The following is a 12254-nucleotide window of genomic DNA, read 5'->3' as shown; positions in this document are numbered from 1 at the left end:
CCAGCATTTGCAAAGAAGAATCTCATCTTGGTTACCCAAAGAACTATTGAAAAATAAAGTGCCTTCAACACACATATATGTAATCCTCACCTTTAACAGGTTGGTCCTTTTTATCTTAACCTTTATCCTTAGGTCTGCTTATTTGCATGTTAATTCAACTGTCTAGATTCTTAGTTCCTCTTATCTCACAATATGTTTATACACAAGCTGTATTATACAACATGGAAGAATTTGAGTGTAACTACAATACTTACTTCAAGACAAATATTCAGTTTAATTGTAACCATCTTAACCCCTCTCCACTACTTTAGTCCCCAAACCTCTCGGCAGATGCAGTCTGACCCAAGTGGTGCATTCCTGAAAACCTCTATCACCAATGGCTTTGGGATCTTACCAGGGTTTCAAGACCTTCAGAATTTCTGACTTACAGTTCTCTTGTGGCTTTGCCAAAGTTCAGCTGGATCCAGAACCACCATCTCATTAGGTGACAAATTTTTCAGTGTGTTTCTGTTTTTCATGTTTCCTGGGAGGGTGGTTCGTGGAAACTGGGGAGCATCTTTATTAACCAACATTGCCATCTGCAATACCTGGGATACTATATGCTAGGTTTACCTGCACCATACTCCCCATGCTTGCTTGGCAGTTTTATTTGATGAATCACTTGGTGGTGGCTTGGCCTCTTTCTACTGCAACCTGAGCCATTCTGCCAGACACTGTCAATATTCAACAAACCATTTGACTATGGGATTAATATGTAACCCTATGATTAATATGTAGTCTGCAGGACTAAGTCACCCACACCCAGTGACCTTAAGCAAAAGGTGTGATATCATACACCAATCCTTCATAGATGACCTTGGTCCTATTCATCAACCAAAAGCAAAGTGCAAGGGAGGTTTGGACTGTTTTAAACACCTTGTAAACAGGCTCACAGATACCATTTATTAAAAATTAATTCATAGGTTGTGGGCTTCACTTGCTGGGCTAATATTTATTGCCTATTCCTAGTTACCAATGAGAAGGTTGTGGTGAGCTGCCACCTTGAACCACTGCAGTCTATTTTGGGTAGATAGACCCAGGATGCCATTATAGAGGTAAAGGATCTTAATCCAGCAAAACTGAAGAAATAGCAATATGTTCCCAAATCAAGATATTGAGATGGTAAGAATGTGAAGGTAATGATAATCCTGCTGCCCTTGTCTTTCTAGATGGGCATCAATTTGTACAGTGCTATCTCGGGAGACTTGATGTATTTATGCAGTGCATTTTGTAGACACTACACACTGTTGATACTGAGTGCCAATGATGGAGGGAATAAATGTTTGTGGATACAAGCACACTGGTTTGCCAGGATGGTGTCAAGCTCCTTGTGTGTCGCTGGAGTTATCCAAGCGAATAGACAGTATTCAATCATATTCCTGACTTGTGCTTCGCATATAGTGGACAACCTTTGAGAAGCCAGAGTTACTCTCTGCAGGATTCGTAGCCTCTAAGCTGCTCTTGCAACCACAGTATTTATGCTGCTAGTCCACTTCAGTTTGTGCTCAATGGTTAACCTCAGGATGGGATTGAGTGATGGAAATGTCACTGAATGTTAAGGCAGCTTGGAGGACAACAGCAACAGTGTTCTCTCTCCAATCAACCAGGGCAGCATGAGAGACACTCACCACACACATTGATATAAGCATCTACCTGCATCCCAGACAGTACATGTAATTATTGATTTGGAGATGCCGGTGTTGAACTGGGGTGTACCAAGTCAAAAATCACACAACATCAGGTTATAGTCCAACAGGTTGAATTGGAAGGACTAGCTTTTGGAGCACCGCTCCTTCATCACAACCACTGATGTTGTGTGATTCTTGACTTTGCAATTATTGAGAACAGGGCATAGAGAATGGATAAGGAATCAGAGCAGATGGATCACTGATAAAATTAGTTTATATAGGCATTATGTTATTCAAGTTATTATGTCAGAAAAGAACAGTGGAAACACTCATTGTTCTGGTACTGTGTCACATTCTGGTTACCCACAGATGTATCTGTTTGAACAATATCCTTCCAAAAGCACCATCGAATCAGATAGGGTGGCATTGATCTGTTGCGGGGTGGGTCATGTGTCAATCCTTTGGATTACAACAACACGTTGTACATATTAACACTGCCCCCTCACAACGCTCAGGACCCGAGTTTGATTCCAGTCTTGGGTAATTGTCTCTGTGGAGTTTACACATGTTCCCCATCTCTGTGTGGGTTTGTACCATGTGCTCTGGTTTCTTCCCATAGTCCAAAGATTTGCAGGTTTGATGGATTGATCATGCTAAATTGTCTGTCGTATCTATGGACAACTTATCTGTTGATGGAAACAGACTGTGCATTAAATGGTTTCCCTGTGACCAATGACTCCACCCTCCTTTCCTTCTATATCTAGATATGTTCTGGTGACACTTTGGGTCTGTCATGACTGGAATTTAGTTAAGTTTAGCATTTCTTTTTTACAGGAAATAGCTATCTCCTGTTTTACCTTGTGATTATTATTATTCCCTGTGGGAAGTGGATATTTCACATTTTACCCTACAGCTTTATATAATTTGCCTAGTTTACCCCCAAAACAATGTTGGTTCCTTGTTTTGGCAAGAAATCTTGAGCAGGGCAGTATGCCATCTTTAGGTCCTCCACCTGGAGATATGTTCTTTGGTTCTGATCATAAAATTGCCCCACCAATTCCTGATGACATATTTCTCTATCTAATGGATGATAAGTAAACATACTCTGACTGTCACCTTATTTAATGTTTGAACCATTAGCAGTGATTGAGATTCACTGGCCGTGCTGACTATGCCAATTATTGTGGTGAAAAATGACCACCATTCAAATGGTGATGCTACAAAAGACTGGCACAGAGTCTGTAGGATCAAAGGCATGGACCTGCATGGTTTAATGAGTGTAATGATGCATCACCTACACCCCATTACAGTGCAGTAAGAATGAAGTGCAGATCGAGTCTGCAATGACCTTCCAAACAGCATCCCACCAGAGAGTCTGAGAGGGTGTATGTGTGGGTTTGAGTATAGGTGTGTGTGTGTGAGCTTATGAGAGAGATCTTGTGTATGAGAGAGGGTCTGTAGGAGCGCATGTGTGTGTATGTGTGTGTGTGGGTGTATGTGTCTGTGTGTGTGTGACTATATCTGTGTCTGTCTGTGTGTGTGTAGTGCAGTGGGATCACCTGTAGTGTGATATGAACCCAAGGTCCTGGTTGAGGCCAACCCCATGGGTACTGAACTTGACCATCAGCCTCTGCTTGGCCACTTTGCGTTGTTGCCTGTCCCAAAGACCGCCTTGGAGAATGGTCACCAGGAGGTCCAAGGTTGAATGTCCCGGACCGCTGAAGTGTTCTCCCACTGGGAGAGAGCACTCCTGCTGGTTGATTGTTGAGCAGTGTCTGCTTGAGCAGAGGCTACAGCAATGGATGAATGGACACCGCACAACAATCAACCAACAGGAGTGTACCCTCCCAGTTGGAGAACACTTTTGCGGTCCAGGACATTTGACTTTGGATCTCCGTGTGACCATTCTCCAAGGCGGACTAGGGGACAGGCAACAACGCAAAGTGGCCAAGCAGAGGCTGATGGCCAAGTTCAGTATCCATGGGGATGGCCTCAACCGGGACCTTGGGTTCATGTCACTCCAGGTGACCCCACTGCTCTACGCACTCACACACACACACACACACGCACACACACACTATACTCACTCACTCCTGGAGACCCATACACTCATGCAGACCCTCTCTCATACACAAGCTCTCTCTTCTGTGGTCATACAAACACATCCACACTCACACCCACACACGCATCCTCTTACAGACTTATAGCACTTTACAATCACACTCACACACATATACATACACACACTCTCTCACATACACTCATACCCCCCCTTACACACATTCACCAACATGCACGCACACACATATAAGTTTATGGGGTGAACTTGTACTTGCAGAATTACATTTTATTTTGCTCAAAAACTGCATGAGTCCATGTAAGATTCTAAAAATCCCTTTTCTCAAAATAGAATCTGTCTGAAGCACAGACAGTCTCACACAGGGCATCTCACAATTTCAATGCATTATCTGAGCTGACATAACACCTATTGTTAAAGTTCACTTGGGAATCTAAATTCAATAAAAAGGTTCTAGGATTTACATATGAAAGAACTGAAACCGATATGGCCATTCTAAAAGATGGGGGAGTTAATAAACAATCCAGGTCCTTTTCAATATATAATTCCAGTTGTATCGCACTCTAAACTTTTGCTACAAATTCTGTGTCTTACTATGTTATAGTCCACAACCACCTGATGAACGAAAAGCACTCCAAAAGCTAGTGCTTCCAAATAAACCTAGTTAAAAATCACACAACACCAGGTTATAGTCCAACAGTTTAATTGGAAGCACTAGCTTTCGGAGCGACGCTCCTTCATCAGGTGGTTGTGGAGGACACAATTGTAAGACACAGAATTTATAGCAAAAGTTTACAGTGTGATGTAACTGAAATTATATATTGAAGAATACCTTTATTGTTTGTTGAGTCTTTTATCTGTTCAAATAGCATGATAGTTTCACTTCTTTCATGTGTAAATCACAAAACTTATTTTTAAAAGTTTCATTCTCAGGTTAACTGTAACAATTTTTAACTTTGTATACCCCAATCCAACACCGGTATCTCCAAATAAACCTGTTGGACTATAACCTGGTGTTATGTTATTTTTAACTTTGTGCACCCCAGTCCAACACCAGCACCTCTAAATCACAACTAATCAGAACATAGTTGAAGATTCTTTAAAATGGGAGCCTGTCACTGAATGCATGTTCAGTTGTGCTTGGTTAAGACAGCATGTTAGCTGAAATGGTGTGTGTGAAAGTGCCAGCACCCCAGACTAATGTCACAGTATGACTACTGCTCATAGGTTCTGCACACACATTGAGTATAGCATGACTGACCTTCCTAAAAATGGTATCCAGCACAGCCCACAGCAGAAGTAAGCTTGCACAAAGGAGACAACATTTTGGATATCATTTGAATGTTGTGGTTATGTTTTTTTAAAATTCTCTTTTAATTCATTTCCTGCTATTCTTAAATTTCCTCATTACTTTCTCACTGAAAACAAAGTATTGATATTTGTCTTACTCATCAATTTATAGGCCTCATTGTTACAATTATGTCCTTCCAATGCAAATCAAACAGAATGCTCCACATTTAGTACTTAACATTTTTTAAAAATCAGGATAACATTATTAGAGCAATCTTCCCATCCGGTTAGTGTAATTAAGCAGATAAAGGTGCCTTAAGAGCTTTCCCTGGCTTCAACGGATTGTTTAGTTTTCGTCATCAATGAGTCACATGACAACAGGTTTAGTTACTGTTGCAATTTCAGCATGTCAATACATCAATGCTAAATATAGCTTCTGCTGTAATGAGAGGTTGCCATGCTGTCAATTTAGGAGTGTTACATGCAATGGTTTGGTTGCGTGTCTTACTTAATGTTGCCATGTGAACCTGGCTCTGTGTCAACAGGGTAGCCTGTCAGAGGGCACTCTTGCAGCACGAACATTCCGTAGCATTAACATAGCCATGTACCAGCACATGCTAGTGTGAACTTGCCTTATCATCACATTGGTGTTTTAACGGCAACATTTGTAGCAGATTGATTCTGATTGCTGAGCCAGTCTGAAAGCATTTATCAGGTCTCAAACTCTCTCTTGAAGAATGAATACCTCTTTAACATATTTATTTTGGCGAACTGCCCCCTTCAGGAGATTGGAGGTGTTTTATAAGTTTTCATTTTTAAATTTGTAGGAAACAATATAACAGCCAACATTGTCCTTAATTTGATTTTAATATCTACATTTCCAATCCTGAAATCTTCCTTGACCTCTGCAGTACATAACAATCTAAAACAGCTCTTAAATAGCAGAGAAAAGAAAGTTTCAAGCAAAAGGATTGGTGAAAATAATGTTGCAAAAGAAAATAAAATGTATAAAGAGTGATCTCTCTTAAACTTCTAACTCCATGCCCCACAATTCTCTGGCCCTTCATATTGTAAAAATCAAAACTATTCTCAAATTTGGCTTAATATTCAACAATGTTGCAATACAAGGAAAAAAATGGAACCAGTTTTTAACATTGCCAAAGGTAACCTTTCATTCAGCAGGCACCAGGGGAATCCATGGAGATATACAATTGGGGATAATCATCACTTAAAAAAATCAAACAGGTCCTTTCCCTGAAGAGAAGTGGCAACACTAACCTGTACAGTCAACAGAAAAGTTTAATTAATTTCATTCAGCGAAGAAAATCAAACTTCAAGTTGAACCATTTTAGTGGTGGATAGCCTGCATATAATGTTTCATATGCTGCAAACTCAAACAAGAAAATTAAAGCCTGTGAATGAAAGCAAAATACTGCAGATGATGGAAGTCTGAAACAAATGCAGAGAATGCTGAAGAAACTCAACAGGTCAGGCAACATCTATGGAGAGAAAAAGAAAGTTCCTATTTCGAGTCTGATATGATTCTTTAGAGCTTAAAGAAGTAGGAAAATGGTTTTGTTCATACTTCTGACAGAGGTAGAGGAGGAGCAAGGGGGCAGATGGTGTGGAGTCAAGTGCAAAAGACAATGGCGTTGTTAACATTGGTGAAAGATAAAAAGAGAGTTATATTAAGGTGGAAGAGGGAGAGTTTCTGATCTTTCTACTTAGAGTTCTAGAGTGTGGCATCACAGCCGGTCAGGCATTATCCGAGGAGCAGGAGAATCAACATAAGCCCTTCATCAGGATTCCACGACTCTGATCTGCAGTCCTCATTTTTTCCCTCTGTACTCAGAGCAAAGTAAAGAAAATGCACACAAGAGCAGGTCCACATTCGATCTCACCAATGTAAAGGAGGTCAATTTGTAAGCAGTGGAGTAGATTGAAAGAACATGGAAACTACTGCTTCATCTAGAAAGTGTGTTTAGGATGATGAGGAAGAAGGAGGTGAATGGGCAAGTTTTGTATCTTCTCTGATTGCATGGGAAGGTGTCAAGGGGTGTAAAGAATTGTTAAAAGTAATGGAGGAGTGGTCCAGGATATTACAGAGGAAATTGTTCCTGTGAAATGATGACATTGAGGGGGAAGACGTGTTTTGTAGTGGCATCACACTGGAGGTGGCAGAAATGGTGAAGGATGATCCTTTGAGTGCAGAGACTCGTGGGTGGAAAATGTGGAGAAGGAGAACCCTGCTGTTGTTCTGGGAAGGAGACAAATTGGTGAGGGCAAAAGTGCCGAAGACAGGTTGGACACGATTGAAGACCCTATCAACCACAATGGGGAGCAATCTTCAATTGAGGAAAAAGGAGTCATTTTGGATGGAGTAAAGTGGAAAGTGACATCATGAGAACCGATCTAACAGAAATGGAAAAGCTAGAAGAATGGAATGGAATGCTTATGAGAAGCAGGATGTGAGAAGGTGTAGTCAAGCTAAACTGTGGGAGCCAGTGGGCTTGTAATGTACCTTGTGGACATATCCTCAGAAATGGAAACAGTAAGTCGAGGAAGGGAGCAGTCAGAGATGGACCAGGTGAAGGTGTGAGGATGATGGCAATTAGAAGCAAAATAGATTAATTTTTCCAATTCTGGATGAAAGTAGAAAGCAGCATCAAAGACATCATTGTTGCAGGGGAGAAAGAGCTATGGGTGAGGGCTTGAGTAGGATTGGAACTAGGATTGCTCCTCATACCTCCACCAAGAAACAGGCATAGCTAGGACCCATGTGAAAGCCATGGGCAGCCCTTTACCTTGGAAAAAGTTAAATGAGAAGTTGTTCAAAGTGAGAAGAAGCTTAGCCAAGCGAAGGAGGCTGATGGTGGATGAAGACAGTGTTGGCCTCTTTTCAAGAAGAAGTAGACAGCCTTGAAACGATCCTGATGGGGAATGGAGATATAGAGGGATTGCACGTGAATGGTGAAAAGGAGACGACGAGGACCAGAAAACTGAAAATAGTGGAAACTATGGAAAATGCCACAAGAATCACAAATGCAAGTGTGGAGTGACTGAACAAGGAGGGTAAAACAGAGTCAAGGTAGGAGAAAATGAGTTCAGTGGGCAGAAGCAGCCTGAAACTAGGTCATGTATGCTGGGGCTGTCCTATGTATGGATTTGGGATGGAGGTAGAAATGAGTGACAACAGCACCACGCTTATCACTGGGTTTGATGACAAGGTCAGACTTGAACCTGAGAGAATGGAGTGCAACAAGTGCAAAGGTTAGAGTGGCTGAGGGGTCAGAGAAATTAATGCAACTGATGTCATATCGGCATTCTTGATGAAGAGATCAAGTGCAGATAAAAGCTGGGGTTCACCTTGCATTGGTAGGACAATAACACTCTCAAAATTGGAATTTGTTGTTTTAACAGTCCCTTAACCTTGGCAACATCACCAATGACATTATAAGAGAGATTTACTGTTAGGCATGCAAAGTAGCTGACCGCTTTAGACAGTAAACCATTTATATCATGCAACATATCCAAAGATATTACTTAGCAATGATCTCTCACTAATGCTAGGTTTTGGATCTGTCAGGACCACTTATTTCCAGACCTTATTTCAACCTTGGTCCAAATGTGGACAAAAAAAAGCAATGTTTCACTGACAGTCACTATGCCTCCTATCAAAACAATAATTGCCATTTGGCATCAAGTAGTCCTAATAAAGGTGAAGCAAATGCAAATCACCAGCAAAATCTGCAATGGGTAGAATCATTCCATGCGCCAAGGACAATGGTTGTGGTTATTACAAGCTAATTATCTCAGCACCATGACATCTTTGGCAGAATTCCTCAAGGTAGTGTCTCAGGCCCAATTATTTTCAGTTGCTTCATCAACAACCTGTTCACCAGCATAACAACAGATATGGGGAATGTTGCTGATGATCACATACTGTTCAGCACCATTTATAACCCCTCAGATACTGAAGCAATCCATGCCTAAATGAAACAAGATAAGGATAGCATCCAGCTTGAACTGATTATTATGCAGTAACACATCCGTCTCACTTTCAGCAGATATTAAGCATCTCCAACAATACAGAATCTAACCAACTGCTCTTGACATTCAACAGTATTAACAACATAGAATTGCCCCATTATCGTCAGCATGAAGCTTAACATTGACGAGAGCATTACTGGACCAACCACTTGGATAGTGTGGACATAAACACAGGTCAGATGCTGGACATTCTGTGATGAGTCTCACACATCCTGACTCCCCGATGCCTCTTAATCTTCAGCTCTTCATAATCAATGAGGCACAAGTCAAGAGTGTGATAGAATATACTCTACACTTGATGGGATGAATGCAAGTCCCTAAAAACTCAAGAAGCTTCATTCCATTAAAGACAATGCAATCACTTGATTGGTACCTTGCCAACCACTTTAAACATTCACTGCCTCCACTCAGGCACACAGTGATAGCAGTGTCTACCATCTACAGGATTCACTGCAGCAACACATCAAGCTCCTTTCGAAAGTACCTTCCAAACCTATGACAAAGATGGACACAGACAAACCAGAAGGTTGGGAATAGAATATGTTGGCATAATAAAATAAAAATACTGCACTATGTAATCAATTTTGGAAAAGTAAAACTCCAAGACAAATACTTTGATCACACATGGAAGATACTCAGGCTGTGGGGTCATTTAACCCAGTGTACTTATTCATAGCTTGGTCAAAGGTAAGACTTGATGATCAAGTAAAATAAGCAGAAAACCATCGTGAGCCAATTAAATTAAATTCAAATTAAACCATTAAGTACTGTTACAGTTGATTCAAGCAATTCCACAGTTCAAATTTGTTAACCAGAAAATGAGGATTATACTGGGTTCACAAGGTAGCTCTAGCTCAACCCAGTCATGCATTCTTTCAGCGACAGAAAACTTCCAGGCTACCAACAAATTGGAAAGCTGTAGATAAAGATCTATTCAGAACATGAGAAATAGGCACGGGAGTAGGCCATGCAGTAGTTTCAGTTTACTCCACTTCTTACTAGGTTAAAAACTACTTGTCAGAGTGCAAGTTAGAGTCATAGCGTCAGAGAGTCAGAACAACACAGAAACAGATTCTTCAGTCCAACTCATCCATACCAACCAGGTTTCCTAAACTGAACTAGTCCCATTTGCATGTCTTTGGCCCTATTCCCTCTCAACCTTTCCTATTCATGTAACTGTCTTTGAAATGTTGTAATTGTAATCGCCTCTACCACAGGTCCCTTTTAAATCTTTTCCCTCTCACCTTAAACCTGCATCCTCTAGTTTTGGATTGCCCTACCCTAAGGAAACGATTTTATCTATTCACCTTATCTATGCCTCTCATGATTTTGTAAACCTCTATAAGATCCCCCCTCAGCCACCAGGGAAGAAAGTTCCAACCTATCAAGGCTTAAACCTTCCAGACTCAGTAAAATCTTTGTATATCTTTTTTGCAAGATTTCCAGTTCAGTAACATCCTTTCGATAGCAGGATGACCACAGTTGTATTTAGTTCTCTTGAAAGTGGCCTCACCATTGCCTTGTACTGCTGAAACATGGTGTCCCAATTCCTGTACTCAACACCCTGACCAACGAAGGCAATCTGTCTTGCCATACAGATTGCAATGTTTGTGATCTATATGCTGAACGCCTTCTTCACCTCCCTATCTACCTGTGACACAACTTTCAAGGAATTATGTACCCATTCTGCTGGGTCTTTCTGTTTGAAAACACATCCCAGAGCCCTACCTTTAACTGTCCTGCCTGATTTGCCTTCACAAAATGTAACACCTTCCCTTTATCTAAGTTAAACTCCATTTTCCACTTCCTCTATCCATTGGCTCAGCTGATCAAGATCTTGTTGTACTCTTAGATAACATTCTTCACTGTCCATAATACCACAAATTTTGTGTCATCTGCAAATTTACTAACTGTGATTCCTATATTCTCATCCAGATCATTTATGTTAATAAATGTTCCTTAAAAGTGGAGTCACAGGTAGACAAGATAGTGATGAAGGTGTTTGATATGCTCGCCTTCATTGGTCAGTGCATTGAGTATAGGAGTTAGAAGTTCATGTTGCAACTGTACAGGACATTGGTTAGGTTGCTTTTGCAAGATTGCACTCAATCCTGGTCTTCTTGCTATAGGAAAAATGTGAAACTTAAAAGGGTTCAGAAAAACTTTCAAGGATATTGCCAGTGTTGGAGGGTTTGAGTTATAGGGAGTGGCTGAGTAGGCTGGAGCAATTTTCTCTGGAGCATCAGAGGCTGAGAGGTGACCTTACAGAAGTTTATAAGATCATGAGAGGCATGGCTAGTGTGAGGGAGTCCGAAACTAAAGCCACTGGTTAAGGTGAGAGGGGAGAGATTTAAAAGGTACCTAAGAGCAGCCTTTTTATGCAGAGGGTAGTGCATGTATGAAGTGGTGAGTAGAGCCTGTTACAATTATAACATTTAAAAGGCATCTGGCTGGGTATATGAATAGGATTGGTTTAGACGGATATCGGCCAAGTGCTGGCAACTGCGACTAGATTAATTTAAAACATCTAGTCAGCATGGACAAGTTGGACCGAAGGATCCATTTCCGTGCTGTATATCTCTATGACTTTATGACTCTAATACAATGCTCTTTTTTATCATTGGAGATGTAGAGTAGTTGTCTTGCCATACAGATTGCAAATGCTGTGACCTTTATGAAATACACATTTCTTAAATATGTCACAGACTCTCTGTCTCAAGGGTTCTGCTGAGTGACATCAATCACCTGGTACTGCCATTTTATTGGGTAAAGGTTGTCAGCCATCTTGGATGACACAATAACTCAGTGGTTTGCTTAGCTTCCTCATAGTGTCAGGGACAGGTTCAATTCCACACGCGAGTAACTGTCTGTGTGGAGTTTGCATATGCTCCCTGTGTCTGTGTGGGGTTTCTTTGTGTGCTCCAGTTTCCTCCCACAGTCCAAAGACGTGCAGGTTAGGTGGATTGGCTATGCTGAATTGCCCATAGTGTCCAGGGATGAGCAGGCTAGGTGGATTGGCTATTGGAAAAGTAGGATTATAGGCATTGGGTAACAGGGTGGGTCTGGTGAGATGCACTCCAGAGGGTCAGTGTGGACTTGATGGGCTGAATGGCTTGTTTCCACAGTGTAGGGATTCTATGATTTTATGATCAGAATTGTACAATCATTGA

The sequence above is a fragment of the Hemiscyllium ocellatum genome, chromosome 17 (assembly GCF_020745735.1).
Source record: "Hemiscyllium ocellatum isolate sHemOce1 chromosome 17, sHemOce1.pat.X.cur, whole genome shotgun sequence".
NCBI lineage: Eukaryota > Metazoa > Chordata > Chondrichthyes > Orectolobiformes > Hemiscylliidae > Hemiscyllium > Hemiscyllium ocellatum.
The sequence above is the reverse complement of the archived record's forward strand: the minus strand, read 5'-3'. Positions refer to the sequence as shown.